This window comes from Phyllopteryx taeniolatus, chromosome 8 (genome assembly GCF_024500385.1).
Source record: "Phyllopteryx taeniolatus isolate TA_2022b chromosome 8, UOR_Ptae_1.2, whole genome shotgun sequence".
Lineage (NCBI taxonomy): Eukaryota > Metazoa > Chordata > Actinopteri > Syngnathiformes > Syngnathidae > Phyllopteryx > Phyllopteryx taeniolatus.
In genome coordinates, this window is record NC_084509.1 from 8,717,113 (window position 1) to 8,733,748 (window position 16,636).

At 44.0% G+C, this 16,636-nt stretch overlaps 1 protein-coding gene across 7 annotated transcripts in view; it reads left to right on the top strand.

Moving 5' to 3' along the window:
* The first annotated feature begins 625 nt into the window (after positions 1 to 625).
* Positions 626 to 16,636, top strand: part of lrfn1 (leucine rich repeat and fibronectin type III domain containing 1) — a 210,368-nt gene continuing 194,357 nt past the window's right edge. For 5 of the 7 annotated variants that reach the window (XR_009789807.1, XR_009789806.1, XM_061782664.1 and 2 more), the window contains exon 1: positions 1,259 to 1,452. The gene's annotated coding sequence lies outside the window, so the exon portion shown is untranslated. The other 2 variants (XM_061782663.1, XM_061782662.1) reach the window with 2 other exon arrangements.

A 16,636-nucleotide genomic window follows, 5' to 3' on the forward strand; every position in this document is an offset into this window, starting at 1 on the left:
GAATGTGAGTGTGAATGATTGTTTATATGTGCCCTGCGATTGGCTGGCGAACAGTTCAGGGTGTACGCTGCCTCTCGACGTAGTCAGCTGAGATCGGCGCCAGCACGCCATGAGGAGACGAGTAAGGAGAAGCGTTACGGATAATGGATGGATGGATAGCTCTCTGCCTCATCTTTGATTAACACTTAGGCCTACTACTTACTGTAATATAATGTTGGTCATTATGGTGGTATTTGGAGAGGTAATTATTTTTGTGGTTGTACTTTGTGTTAAAAAATGAGAACCAGTGTTGCAACGATGTACCACGAAGGACTGAAGATGTAGTCTGGCTATAAGCGATTGTTATACGAGCACGCAAATGTTAAAATGCTACTTAAAACGTTGTACCATTAATAAAGCGTTTATGATGGCTATAGTTTGACTCTGTAACAGATTAATTTAATATATTCTGTGTAAAGCTTCCACTGTATGCGCAATTTTTAATGCAATCCCAATTGACATCGCATTAACTGCCGCACTGTGCATGAAAGCCACCAACAACTGTGTCCAGCAGCCACGTTCTTCCCACCCTCCGCCTCTTCCTCTCCTCCTCCTCCTCTTCTTCTTCCTCCCCCTCCAGACATGATGGCGTGACAGCAGCTCCTCATCCTCGCAGGTGCACTCACAGGGCTCATTTTTGTGTGCGTGTGTGTATGTGTGTGCATAATGATTAGCCTGGGTTGCTGTGTACCCGGCGATCCTCCTCCTCCTCCTCTTCATCGTCCTGATCCTGCCGGTGCCCAGAGCACGCTGGCTGAGTGATTTTTGTGCAAAACTCGCTGCGCGCACGGCCACGCGTAATATCAAGGCAGAGGGATAGCGGGGGAGAGAGAACGGAAAAACACGGAGCCTCCAGAACCTTGGGCGGGATTCCATCATGGTTGTGCAAAGGGGAAGCTAGACCCCAACACTGACTGCGCCTTAGTTACTCCAAATGCCTCTCTCGCATTTTTTTAAGCAGATTTTTTGGGCGCTACCTTTTCGTGTCTGGTTTTCCGGATCCCTCCCATCCTCTTGTTGTTAGTTTTTTTTTTTTTTTTTTAAACACTGCAACTCTCAAACACGCGTGGGATTTATCGAGAGATCACGCAAGCAAACCGCGTGCGTGGGGAACAAGCTGGATGCGCACTGGTCCTTGAACACACCTCGGACGCAAAGCCGCCTCGATAGGACTTTTTCGTGTCACTAGGTTGGATTTGAAGGTGTTTTTTTTGGGGGGGGGGGGGGGGGGGGGGTTGATATTGACTTTAAGCTGCGACACTTGACTCTCCTTCACGTCTCTTTTAGGATCATTTCAGCAGCTCCCCTCCACTACCGCGCGTCAATTTGGAATACATTAACTCCCGTTCAGCCTCCTCGATTGGACGCGAAGTGGAGGGAATCATGTGCAACTCTTCATTAGTGTCACTTTTGGTAAGTGGGCGCAAACACACGCGTGGGTCGATGTGACGCACGAGCAGGAAAATCTGCACCTGTAATGCATGTGTGCGTGTATCATGAGCATGTGTGTGTGTGTGTGGCTTTGATGCCCATGACTTCCAAATGCAGCCTCCATACTCATGACTTGTCCCATGAAGCCATCACAAGGCATCAAGGCGTCGATTGATGGTGTTGGTTACGCTCTGTTAGCCAAGGTCCGCCGGGCCCGAGCGTGTCCAGATACTCCAAAGGGATTATAGCGTTTGGAACACTAAAACAGCACATGCATATGCACGTGGTTTAGCAGGGAAGGAATGTTTCGCCGGGCGTGTCTACATCAGCATGCACAGATAGAGACTTTTCCGTCAATGAGCAGAATCTTAGAAATCATCCCAAGTGGTGCACTGACTGATGGTGTATTGTCACACTAAGGCTGAAAGCGCTGTGCTATTTTTATATTCCAGATAGATAGATAGATAGATTGACAGACAAATTATTCACCCACAAGAAAATTCACAATTCTGAGCAAAGCTAATGATAGAGATTCTTCTCCTGGGAAGTTTGATCCCGTCTAATTGCGGTGTCTCAGGGACAAGAGAGGTCAGTGTCTGGTCTGGGTAAATATCTCTCCATCACCCCAGCGACAACAGAAGTCTGTGTGGACGAGGCAGCAGCACTGAGGTTGTAAATCTATAATACGAAGCGGGGTTAGATGTCAATAAGCTTAGGCTCAAAGTCGAGCGACTGCCAGGTTGTCGTTTTCAGCAGCCTTCTTGTGGAAGGAGCTGAGATTTATCCGCATCGAGACCATCCTGGGTGGGGTGGTGTGTGTGTGTGTGTGTGTGTGTGTGGGGGGGGGAGAGGTGGCATTAGGCACCGGCTGGCTGTGTTCACCACATTAAGCGTGCTGCAGTTCAGAGAGCAGGGGAAGAAAAGGGGGAAAAAAGCACGACAGCCGCATGTGGCAAAAGCATCTTCCTTTTACCTGGGCCAGCCTAAAGGATGGCGTGATCCTATGGCGGCGCTATGCCTCGCTGCTGTCGCCTCGAATTACGCAGGAAGGTGAAAAATGAAAGTTGTCACAGGGTCTTGGCACGGCTCCATGTTCTGACCCATGCCTCTTATGGCCGCCGGCTATAAAACATACATTAGACGTCAACAAGCGGCAAAGGTCGAGCCTTCAAGACGAATGGCGCGTCGTACTTGCTTTAATGTATCGTGGCTGTCCAATGAAAACCTCGTATCGCCACTTCAAGATGATTTGAACTTAACATAATAACAGACTGGGTAGCACAGTGTGGTAGTGGTTAGCACATCTACCTTACAGTTCTGAGGTTTGGGTTCAAATTTCGACCCTGGCTTTTCTGTGGGGACTTTGCATGTCCTCTTTGCACAGCCCAGGTTTTTTCCGGGTACTCTCTTGACTTCCTCCCTTTTCCAAAACATGTTAGATTCGCTAAATACAAACCCCAATTCCAATGAAGTTGGGACATCTTCTGAAAACATAAATAAAAACAGAATGCAACGATTTACAAATGTTTTTCAACCTACACTCAGTTGAAAAAACTACAAAGACAAGATAGTTCATGTTCACACTGATGAACGTTATTGTTTTTTGTTTGGCAAATATTCTCATATTTTGAATTTGATGCCCACAACACCTTTCAAAAAAGCTGGGACAGGGTAAAAAAAAGACTGGGTAAGTTGAGGAATGCTCAAAAAACACCTGTTTGTAATATTTCACAAGTGAACAGGTTAATTGGAAACAGCTGTCACGGTTGGCTATAAAAGGAGCATCCCCTAAAGGCTCCGTTATTCATAAGCAAGGATGGCGCGAGGTTCACCACTTTGTGAACAACTGTGTGAGCAAATAGTCCAACAGTTTCAGAAAACATTTCTCACCGTACAATTGCAAGGAATGTATGGATTTCATCATCTATGGGCCATAAAATCATCCAAAGATTCAGAGAATATGGAGATACTGTATCTCTGCTAAGTGGCAAGGCCGAAAACCAACATTGAATGCCCGTAACCTTGAATCCCTCAGGCACCACTGCATTAAAATGCGTCATCATTGTATAAAGGATATTTCCACGTGGCCTCAGGAACACTTCAGAAAACCATTTTCAGTTGACGCAGTTCTACAAATGCAAGTTAAAACTCTACCATGCAAAGCGACTACACCCAGAAACGCCGCCAGCTTCCCTGGGCCCGAGCTCATCTGAGATGGACTGATGCAAAGTGCAAAAGTGTGCTGTGGTCTGATGAGTCAACATTTCAAATTGTTAATGGAAATCATGGACATTATGTCCTTCGGGCCAAAGAGGAAAGGGACCATCCACATTATTATCAGCGCAATGTTGTGATGGTATGGGCGTGTATTAGTGCCCATTTTGCATGATTTGCAAATCATTGTATTCTGTTTTTAATTTACATTTTACACATCCCAACTTCATTGGAAAAAGTTGGTTTGGCAAAATATGTCCACTTTAAGATAATTAGATCAGATAATGTTGTCGGCTCCAAGAATGATTCATGGTTTGTACTTAAGTACATTTCAGAACCTGTATACACCTACTTTTTACCAGTTGTTTTAGTATCTATACTGTAAGTCAGGCACGTGCACACATAGGGCCATATTCACCTGTATGCTGAAGTCAGAAAAGGCACGCAGCTCCGTGCTTTTCTGACTGCGCCCATTCTGCCGTCCACCTAATTCTATCATTTGCGCATTTCCTGGGCATGTGCGCACTCTAAGTGGAGTAACCCAGAAGTGTGGGCGTTCCCTTTCATATCTGGCCTAACGCGTATTCACCCAAAGACCCAAACGTGTTTCCTCATGTGTACTACAGAGGCTGTAGTAAGTCTAGCGCCCCGGGAAGGTGAAACATCATACTGCACGTTTTGATTGGTTCACATGGCAGCCCGGCGGCTGACTTGGCATGCTGACGCACACCTATTCCATATACTGTGCGTTCACCGACTGGCCAACGGCCGTAATGTGTCTCTATCACATTCTGCCGATCGATGTCATATTAATTTCCTTTTCATATTAATGAATGAATTAATTACTTAATGCGAGCGCCATTTTTGCTTCAAACACGCGGCTTGAGAGTTTGTCTGCAAGCACCACTCATGACAACTGCAGTCATCTTGATAGCAACATGTCTTAGTTTTGAAAAGATTTTGTTTTTATTTGATCTATGTCAGTGTTGTTCGTGACGTGCCCGCATGTGTAGGCATTGGTATGGTTGCTGTGCAGCGCTGATCAACAGCTGGCTCTATCGCTTTCTTATTGATGGACTTCCAAACACGTTCACTCATAAACCCAGTATTCTGATTAATTTACATATATTTTACAATATGTATTTAATAGAGATTAGAGAATACAAAAACACATGCTCTTTCTAAGTAGCCTGTTAGCTGAGCGGTGCTCGCACCTCACAGGCAACCATCAACTTCCGTTTACTCTCCATGAGGATTAATTTCATATTTAAAGTGTAACATTGTCTTTCAAATGGGTTTCAATGGCATTCACATGTCTCAGGAAAACTCCACATTCTGGGAATTCTACCCTCTTGCAGACTTCACTGAGTCACACCTCTCAAGCCGTTACGCGCAAACTAATCGGGTATGCGCGGATGCACGTAAAATACAGACTTACGCACCAATGGGAGATTATGGCCCATATAGCCCAAGTGGTGCTCAAGCACCTGCTATTTCGCCCTGGGTGAGAAAAGTGCCCTTTTTGCTGCAGCCCATTTTTTATTTTTGTTATTTTTTTAGATAAAAAAAAAAAATAAAAAAAATACCCCTTCTGTTATCAATTCCAACCAAAGTGTTTTGATATTTGAGAGGCAATTTATTCGAGTCCTTGTGCTAATTGTATACAGTATATGCTCCCACCTCAATTTATTTGAGGCTAATCAGAGGCACTTTAAATGGCGGCAGTTGTGTGCTGCACCCCATTTAACATGAGTTTGAATATGATTGCTTAATTCTGGACACAGCCACATCCCTGTTTATAAGAGGGTGTGTACACTTGTGCAACCATGTTGTTTAAGTTGTTTATTTTTACTTCCCCCCTCAATTTTTTTTCACTTTTACCATTTGTACGTTATAATTTACATATAGTCGAATTTTTTTTGGGGGGGGATTTTGTTTGCCACAAAAACCTGTCATTGGAACAGGGACTTTTTATAGCCACAATCAATTCCCTTCACCTCCTTTGTTAATAGTTGTTTTATTGACTGTGTTGATTGTGTTAACAGAAATACTGTAAATGCATAGGTTAAACATATACTACTGTTTTGTCTTAAAGTGAAACCAATCTTACAAATTTGACACATCATAGAAAAGAGCATTGTTAGCAAGCTGGACAATGAATGAATGGATAAAAAAGTATGTAAAGCAAGGGTTCAAAATGGTCAAGAATTGACCATCACAGGTCAAGTTTTAAGCCCCACCCAAAAAAATCTGTCCCAAAGAGATGAGATGAGAAGAAAAAGAGTCCCAAGCAATATCTCAACAATTCCAAATTTGTCTTTTACTCTGATCCAGGCATTAAGAGTATGAATTTTTTTGGCTTGCACACCTGCCACCCCCCACATTTGGATATGGTACATACTGTACATTCTTAAACGGTCCCGGGGGTCAAAGGAGGATGGCCATCCTTGAGTCTTGCAGTCTATTCGCAATTAGCATTAGCATACACCGGAGATATACGTCCGCTCAGTGTGTTGCGGGATCTTACAGCGAAGGCTCCCAGCACTTCCTGTCATGCGACGGCCTAATGTAATCAGGCAGGACACTTATTATCATTTCCATGCATTATAGCTAAGCTCTTGCATGATTTACTAGCAAGGAAAACATCTCGATTGTTTTGAGGGGCAACGCTGACAAAAAGGCATATGTACGCGGATTGGGTGGTACTTTCGATGCTTTATATTGACCATTGGGACGAGATTAAATCCTTCTCTCACTTGCCATTCTGTTGCATTGTGTTACAGCAGCTGCCTGTGGCGCTGGTGTAATGTGTTGGCCTTATGAAAATGGGGCACCAGATGAAGGTTATCAGACACTGTAGGAATGAGAGTGCGGCGGCGAATACCCGCTATTGATCTGCCAGTAGAGAAAGACTTCACAGGACAATGAAGAAACTTACCTTTGTGCCCATTGTGCAACCATAGATGTTTGATGCCGCTTTAAGGCTGCCGCACACCGAACCACGCGGCCGATCCTGACTGAACCGTCACTCCTTGTGCGTGGTTTGGCAACTGTTCATGAGTGGCCAATCAGTCGGCCATTGGTTTTTGCCGCAATTCAAAATTCGAATCGCTGGCACAACCTGTTGCAACATCGCAGACTACAGCCCATCAAAATGCACAGACGCTTTCACTCAAACTAAAAATAGCTTTCCGGGTGCCGCACTGATCCCAAGCCATATAAATAGCCATTTGACGTGATGAAACAGAATACAGGGGTATTCTGTTTCATCACGTCAAATGGTTTATATGTGCAAGTTTTAACTTGACTTCTTGTTTTAAGCTTGTAGCCTTTTATTTTTATTTTGAAGGGTACTCACCGGAACTCAGGGTTTTGGCACGAAAAGTAACTTCACACGCCACCGGTGATTGTTTTTGATTGATTTATTTTTTTTTATATTCCATTGTTCGTCCTGAATTTTGTATAAATATCCCACCTATATGTAGTGTACATTCCAATAGTAGTAGAGCTCCCATCCAACCATCCATTTTCCTTAGATCTTGCTCTCAAGGTCACAGGTGAGCTGTAGCCTATTGTAGCTGATTTAGGGCGGGAGGCGAGGTACACCCTGGGCCAATCGCCGTTTATTTTAAAAATTGAGAAAGCAAACAGCACATTTTTTTTAAATGACACGAAGAAGCACAAACTATAACTAATCTTACATTTTCACATCCCCTGAAATCTTATTGCACACCACCTTAGGATACTAGAGGGAGGTAATTTCTTCATTTCAATAATAATAATTAAGATTTTTGGAAATGATGCTTCTGAAGACAGATTTACACGTGTACTCATTTGGACGAGGGAGGGGCAAGATAAGGATAATAAATGATCATTAAGAATTATTTCCAGTTGGGTGTTTCTTTTTGGCGTTTTTGACATTATTATTTTTTTTTAATTAATTGAACATACCGTAGTTCCTAGTTGTGCCAGCACTAGCACAAAAACAGAGTGAAGATAGTCATTGGCTTTTGTTCTGAAACAGAATTCAAGTTGAAAAAATCTCTCCCCTGCTATTTAAAGCTGGTTTTGAATTCAAGTACAGATAAACAACTGCGGATTTGAGAATGTTACGCTCCTAACTATAATGGCCTTGGAGGATGCCGGCAGAAAAAAAAAGGAGAAAATAAGTGCCAATTAAGTCGACACAAACAGTTAGCTGGTCCCCCACCCCGTAGGCGAGGCAACTTTTTTTTGGTTGCCCCATTTGCATGGAAAAAGTTGCACAAAAGTTCTAATTACGATGAGTCACACGATCAAAGGAGTTGACCCTTCAAAGAAGTGGGTGTGACAAATCGACGAAAAAAGAATAATAAAAATGCAGCCATCAAAGTGTGGGATGCGGGAATTTAATATAGGCCTCAAGGCTCTTAGTATGAAGTTCAATTGGAACAAAAGCTACGAAAAAACATTGGATTGAGAGGTTACCATTGTGAAATGACACTGGAAAAATTTGCCAAGGTTGTTTGATTGAATGTTATAGAAATGATATCATGACAAGACGTGTGGTTTTGCCGCGTGTTGCCTGTGCATAAACGAGCTGTAGGAATTTGGAGAAGCATGCCGCCAAGCACCGAACAGTGATTGTAAATATTTTTTTTACTGGTGACGGTGAAGGGATCAGCTTTGAATTCTGTCAAGAAAATGATATTAGCTATTCAGAATGGCCTTTTTACTACCTTTCAATTACAGTGGACCCCCGCTATTTGCGGGGGATAGGGCCGGACCGCGAATAGCGAAAATCCATGGATAATTGACAGCCATTATAATTGCATTGATAAAAAAACCTCATTCAACGGGAATAATGCAACAAGAATGAATGATGGATTGGTATGCAGGATGGCCGTTTCATCAAACACACTGAGCAACAAAAGCAACCTATTGTTGACCTGGCCCAAGGAGCACACCCACCGATGCATAAATAGGGAGACTCCACCCTAGGGCTGCATATCCATCCATCCATTCTCCATACCGCTTATCCTCACTAGGGTCAAGGGCGTTCTGGAGCCTATCCCAGCTATCTTCGGGCGAGAGGCGGGGTACACACTGAACTGGTCGCCAGCCAATCGCAGGGCACATAGAAACAAGCAACCATTCACACTCACATACCTACGGCCAATTTAGAGTCTTCCATTAACCGACCACGCATGTTTTTGTGATGTGGGAGGAAACCGGAGTACCCGGAGAAAACCCACGTAGGCACGGGGAAAACATGCAAACTCCGCACAGGCGCGACTGGGATTTGAACCCGGTCCCCAGAACTGTGAGGCAGATGTGCTAACCAGTCGGCCCCCGTGTAGGGTTGCACAATTCATCGAATTTTAATCGTGATCGCGATTTGGCAAGGCGCTCCTAGGCCGACTTCAAAATAAAAGCCTGAAATGGCATTGATGGCCCTTTCAGCACATTGGCGGCGAGGTGGAATGTCACGATAAGATACTATTAACAATCGTTGTTGCCTTGACTTCAACTTTATGGCTGGCCTGGACCACAATGAAAAAAACCTCCAGTGTAAATAGAGAGGATAATCACAACTGTCAAGTTCTTTGACGTTTGTGACTGTGCACAACTGACCAACGGTCAGTGGTCAATGGTCAAGCAGAACAACAGAGACGTACCCGTCCTTGACTATTCATTACAGTATATTGACAGGGATTTTCAAATGGAAAGTCAGTGCTTACAGCCTAATGTTATTCCGTTTTATGCATTAACCATTTGCTTCCATTAAGTTTCAATTTGTGATTGCACTTTGTAATAGCATATTTATTTAGTTAGCCCTCGGTAAAGTAGGTACATTTATTTTTTATATTATTATCTTTATTTTTATTTAAAGATTCATTTTGCACTGAAAACTGTTACATATTGTTTGTTGAAAAGTAATGCAATAAAAATGTTTCCCTAACAATAATCGTGATTACAATATTGATCAAAATAATCGTGATTAGTATTTTGGCCATAATCGTGCAGCGCTACTCCACACCTAAAATTTTAAGAACTGAAGAAACCTTTTGGATTAAAGGTGAAACGTCTTCAACAAGAACAGTCCGGGTTGCCTTGATTCAGCCTTTGCCTTTTTACCATAACCTGGATGACTCAGAATCTATAAAGACACATTGGGGGAAAAAAAATTAACCCCCTACAAATTATTGAACAAACGGGCATAAACTGCCAATAAGCCATTGCCTGTCGTTACAGTATTTGCTGAATTGGTCAATTATTTTAAAGTTTTTAAGGTGATGAAACTTGGAGCCCTGGAACAGATAAACTCAGTTTCAGTTATTTATTTGGAGTGATTTCAGATACAAGGCAGCATAGCAGGGCTATTGATAACATGTTCGCCTCGCAGTACTGAGGTTTTGGGTTTGAATCTCAGCTCCGGTCTTGCTGTGTGGAGTATCAGAAGTGAATCCATGCAAGCATGGGGAGATCATGCAAGCAGTAAAGCCAGAGCATGGTTTCGAACCACCAACCTCGCAGCTGTGAGGCTGATGTGCTAACAACTTGGCCAATTTTTTTCGGAAACTTCCACACAAAGATATCGTCCATCTGAACCAAGCCTCTGAGGACGCTAATTGGTCTGTTAATTTAAAGCTGTGCAAAAAAAAGGCTTTCTGCCAATATGGCTGGCTATGAACAAGTCAAGCGTTGCTCTAAATAAAGTGATGTATTTACCCCATTGAACTGGAAGTGGCGGCACGGTGGCCGACTGGTTAGAGCGTCAGCCTCACAGTTCTGAGGTGCGGGGTTCAATCCCCGTCCCCGCCTGTGTGGAGTTTGCATGTTCTCCCCGTGCCTGCGTGGGTTTTCTCCGGGCGCTCCGGTTTCCTCCCACATCCCAAAAACATGCATTAATTGGAGACTCTAAATTGCCCGTAGGCATGACTGTGAGTGCAAATGGTTGTTAGTTTCTATGTGCCCTGCGATTGGCTGGCAACCAGTTCAGGGTGTACCCCGCCTCCTGCCTGATGATAGCTGGGATAGGCTCCAGCACGCCCGCGACCCTAGTGAGGAGAAGCGGCTCAGAAAATGGATGGATGGATGAACTGGAAGTGGTCAGCACAGTGGCCGACTGGTTAGAGCGTCAGCCTCACGGTTCTGAGGACCGGAGTTCAATCCCCGGCCCCGCCTGTGTGGAGTTTGCATGTTCTCCCCGTGCCTGCGTGGGTTTTCTCCGGGCACTCCGGTTTCCTCCCACATCCCAAAAACATGCATGAATTGGAGACTCTGAATTGCCCGTAGGTGTGATTGTGAGTGCGAATGGTTGTTTGTTTGTATGTGCCCTGCGAATGGCTGGCAACCAGTTCAGGGTGTACCCCGCCTCCTGCCCGATGATAGCTGGAATAGGCTCCAGCACGCCCGCGACCCTAGTGAGGAGAAGCGCCTCAGAAAATGGATGGATAACTGGAAGTGTCATTAAAGTCAATTGATCAAGCACAATGGGGACGCATACACACGTTCAGTCGATTAAACAAAGCGGAATAGGAGAGAGCCTCTCCATGAGTGCTCCAAATATAATGTTTGCTGTATTGGGGGATATGTGTGAATAAAAGTGTAATTTAGTGGGACACGGAGCGTGAGCATGTCCTGATTCAGCCAGTGACTGAAAAACAAGGTGAGCGGCGGCGGCGGCGCTCCAAAAGTGAGCCACTCTGTTCTGCGTGATGAGTGTCACATGTCAAATGGAGCCACGATGATGTGACTAGAATTGGAAAGGAAACAGGGGGATTGTGGGGGGGGGGCTTCTGAAGGACGTGGAGGGAGTGGCAAGCTGCCTGGCAGAGGGATGCAGTTTGACATTAAATTGTGTAAGGAGGCGATGGAGCCTCATGCTTTGAGGAATGATATTGAGCACCAAGCTGAGCTCAGTGAGCAGCCGTCCTAATCCAAATTTATAATATCATTAAAGCTGTCCACTGCCGCTAGAGGCCTGACACACATATTCAATTTAGAGAATGCATGATGCAAAGCAAATGCAAAGTCCAATAGTCCATCCTTTACATCAGGGCTTCCCAAACAGCAGAACGTGGACTGAAACCAGGCTTTTGCTGTCGCAGAGCGAGACCGCCAAACCCCTTAGAAAAGCAAGGGAATTTTGTTGTTTCCATCTAGTCTCATTATTTATATTTCTGGAAATTTCCACTTGTAATCCACAGCATTTCAGAAATAGACTTCCCCGAACCGTCTTTGTTACGACAAAATAAAATCTGAAGAAGTAGTTTGTTATTGTATTGCCTGAACCGAGGAGCACGAAGCAGAAGAATAGTCCTGCTGGTACTGACACAATACAAACTGACAAATGAAACTACCCCATATTCTATTGCTAACTACTCTGAGTGTACGGCTTCTACTACTCCTACTACTACAACTGCCAGTACTTCTACTACTACTGCCAACTATTACTACCATCACTACTGCTGTTACTACTACTACTTTGACTACTATTACTGCTACTATAACTACTACTGTTACTACTCATCCTGCTAATACTAATATTGCTACTACAAATACTACTACTACTACTACTACTACTGCTACTGCCACTGCTAGTGTTACTACAACTACTACAATAGTTTCTTGTTTCTTTTATGCCACTGACAGCCAATCCAAAGTTCAGTAAGTGAGTAAGTGTGTAAGCATACAGTACAAGAAACTGTTGCAAGTTGTTAAGTGCTATTAACTTGAGATGAGCAGCCTGTGGGCCCTCCACTGTTGACGTGGAGGTGACATTGATTTCAATTGTGCTTTCAGCAGCCATACCTGGTCTTTTTGATCAATATTTCCCGACCAGAGAAACATTTTCCTTTTGGCTGTCTTGAGAAAGCCAATAAAGCTCTCAATAAGAATTTGAAATGCATCCAGCACCATTAAATAATGCATAAGGACAATAAACATGACTGTATAGCGCTTCTGGAAGTGCAGGTCTGACTAGTTCTATTCTGTTCGTCTAATCTAAGAGCCACTGGACAAATGTGGAGGGTTTAATGCACTCGTCATCCTAGCAGAGGGGCATTAGGAGGGAGATAATGCCTCTGTGAATTCACTCGACTTTATATGCCACTGTGATGAGCTATCATCGGATCCCCTCATGTATTGATTTATTGGCCAGAGATAGAGAGAGAGCGAGAGAGAGAGTGAGAGAGAGAGAGAGAGAGAGAGAGAGTGAGAGAGAAAGAGAGAGAGAGAGCGAGAGAGAGAGAGAGAGAGAGAGACAGACATAGTGTGTGCCCTTCATCAGACTTCCTCGTTCTCGGCCTCACTGGATATGTTGAACCCAGCGGCCTATTAAAAGGCTGCCAGACAGCAGAAGCACTTAACTATTCCGGTGAAGTGAAGAGTGGCTAGCGTCAACTTTCTGCTTGCTTTAATACGATGCATGCATAATGTAGCAGCGCCTTGCAAAACTGGAATAAAAAAAATAGCCCCATAAAGTCTCACAACGATCTTTATTTTTAGCATCTACATACAGTTTATTGCTGGAGAGTGTTAATGTTGCATCACAGTGACGTGGTTGTATTTCTCTTACCAGCCAAGTAAATTAAAGGCAGCTGACGGCAACTTACTTGAACCCTGCTTATTTAACAGACATGTCTTTGGATTAGCGTGTTAGCAGTTAGCTCTTGTGTAGATGTTCAATAGGGAACGTATATAATGTGCTTGGGTCGTGCTTTCAAAGTGCACTCTGCTATGTGCTGTTGTATTGCAGCCTGTCCAGATAATTATTAATGATCAACAAATGCCAGTTTTGCCCCCATTTTGTTTGGTGCTGCTTAATTCACTTATCACTCACTAATCCCAACAAATAAACTACTTCCTTTTTACATTCCTGTGCCAAGAAGAGAAGAGAACAACGACACGTGGTTTGATGTGCCACGAATATTGTTTACAAACTTACTGTATAACTGATTCCAACCAGACCAAGTCAACATCAGGTGGGAGAGTACCCTAAGATTTACGGTAGATTTTAGACCGATCTGATCGGTATCAGCCGATAATTAGCATTTTATGCCGATTGGCTGATCGGCTTTAATGTCATAATTTGCCCATTGATCGGCTCTGCAAAAGACATTTACTCCACGTTGCCGTCGTGTACATCCATCCATCCATTTTCAACACCGGTTATTCTGGTAGGGTCGCGGGGGAATGGAGCCTATCCCAGCTGACTTCGGGTGAAAAGTGGACTACATCCTGAACTGGTCGCCAGTCAGTCGCATGGCACATATAGACACGGAGAACCATTCACACCGTCACTGTGCGGGAACTGAACCCACGCTGCCCGCACCAAAGTCAGGCAAGTGTACCACTGCACCATCAGTGACCTCCGTCGTGTACAGTATATTTGAATCTAAAAGCTAGTTTATTTTTAGCCTCGTCTTGTGTCTTTTGACGTCCATCCATCCATTTTCTGAGCCGCTTCTCCTCACTCGGGTCGCGGGCGTGCTGGAGCCTATCCCAGCTGTCATCGGGCAGGAGGCGGGGTACACCCTGAACTGGTTGCCAGCCAATCGCAGGGCACATAGAAACAAACAACCATTCGCACTCACAGTCATGCCTACGGGCAATTTAGAGTCTCCAATTAATGCATGTTTTTGGGATGTGGGAGGAAACCGGAGCGCCCGGAGAAAACCCACGCAGGCACGGGGAGAACATGCAAACTCCACACAGGCGGGGACAGGGATTGAACCCCGCACCTCAGAACTGTGAGGCTGACGCTCTAACCAGTCGGCCACCGTGCCGCCGTCTTTTGACGTAGTACTGTAAATATCTAACCACCAATAAAGTTATTTAAAAAAAAAACATTTTGGTGGTGTGGTACAGACAACACGTAATGCCCGGCCGGATCAGACTACAAGACAAATTTGGTCTTTCATGATTGCACTATGTTAGACTACTGCCATAAAATCTTGTATTCTGATACCACCGCAACCTGTTTTTTTTACGATCACTGGGCTTCATCTTGTCAACTCAAACGCGACCAGATACACTCGTTACCATGGCGACGACAACAATAATGGATAGCGCCGTGTTTTATAAGAACAAAATGGGGGAAAACGTGTGTTGGTGGTCACCGGTGGTCGGGAGAGGACGTTCGTTTAAGGCTTGCTTGACGTATGTTCACGCACTTTTAATACGATACCACCTGCAAGCAGGCAACAAAACGTTATGTAGCCTAGCAAGCTAGTGGTAGCACTAACGGTTGTAAGCGAACATGCAGGCGTTCTGTCGAAACATGCTCTAAGGTTTTGGTGTGTGTAAAGTAATGTAATTACTTGTAGAATAAAGTAATTTAATTACAGTATGTTAGCAACCATTATTTCTGTCATGTTGTAATGTTGGTTTGACCTGACTGATTAGAATACATGATCTGACAAGAGCAGTGATTTCCAACCTTTATGGAGCCAAGGCACATATTTTACAATTGAAAAATCTCACGGTACACCCACAAATAAAAATGTCAACAAAAAGTGGATGCAATAATGACTGTACTTCCTGCCATCTAATAGAAGACCATTCACTTGTTCTGTCTGTCACTGTGCCTCACTGGCATAAATATATGAACAAAGATGCATTCCATCCATTATCTGAGCCGCTTATCCTCACAAGGGTCGCGGGAGCGCTGGAGCCTATCCCAGCTATCATCGGGCAGGAGGCGGGGTACACCCTGAGCTGATTGCCAGCCAATCGCAGGGCACATATAAACAAAACCATTCACACTAGGATTCACACCTATGGGCAATTTAGAGTGTTCAATTAACCTACCATGCATGTTTTTGGGATGTGGGAGGAAACTGGAGTGCCTGGAGAAAACCCACATAGGCACGGGGAGAACATGCAAACTCCACACAGGTGGGGCCATCGATTGAACCCCCGGTCCTCAGAACTGTGAGGCAGACGCTCTAACCAGTCGGCCACCATGCCGCCAAAGATACATTATTTATTGTAAATATTTTTTGGGGAGCAATTAAGTACACAGGTATATACAGTAAATGAACAAGTAATTTAAATAGACACATTGCTGCATCTTGTGATCAGATCGGTGATCGGTTATCGTTTTTTTTAATTCGCTGATTGGTGATCGGCCCCAAAAATCTGGATCGTTTAAAGCCTATTTTACGTTTAAAGCCTATTTTTTATAGCACTTGACCTGATTAGGGTCACAGTACAACTAAGGCCTATCCCAGCTGCCTTTGCGCGACAGGCTGGGTATACCCTGGACTGGTCGCCAGTCAACTGCAGCGCACGTATACAGGGTGATTGAAAAGTAACTCCCTATTTTAAAATACTTAGAATTTATTAATATGTTGTAATATTTTTCACATTTTTTTTGTGTATGTTCCATGATTAAAGGAGAAAGTCTATTCTACCAAACCGACGACTTTGAAAGAACTTGAAGGGCGAATACGAGAAGTTATGTCTTCCATCCCACAAGAGTTCCTTGTGAAATCAGTTAATGCGGTTCCCAGGTGGCTTGAGAAACCGGTGGCTAATGCTGGCGCCCATATCGAATTTTAAGTAAAACTCCATGCAATACACTTTCTTCTCATGTTCATTTCTTGTAAGAATTATAGTTCAGAAATAAATCACAAGGACTTAAAAATACAGAGTTATTATTGAATCACCCTGTCGACAAATAACCTTTCACATTCACACCTATGGATAATTTAGAGTCTTCAATGAACGTAACATGCACTTTTTTGGGGACATGGGACATTTCACTACCCGGTGAAAATCCAAGCAAACACGGGAAAACATGCAAACTCCCGACAGGAAGGCCTGATTCAAACCCAGAATCTCGTAACTGTGTGGCAGATGTGCTAACCACTATTTCACCGTGCTGCGCCCTGAAGATTCAATCAGTAGAAAAAGTTGGAAAACATAAAAATCGGGATCCAGTCGGGTTTGGATCGGTATTTTT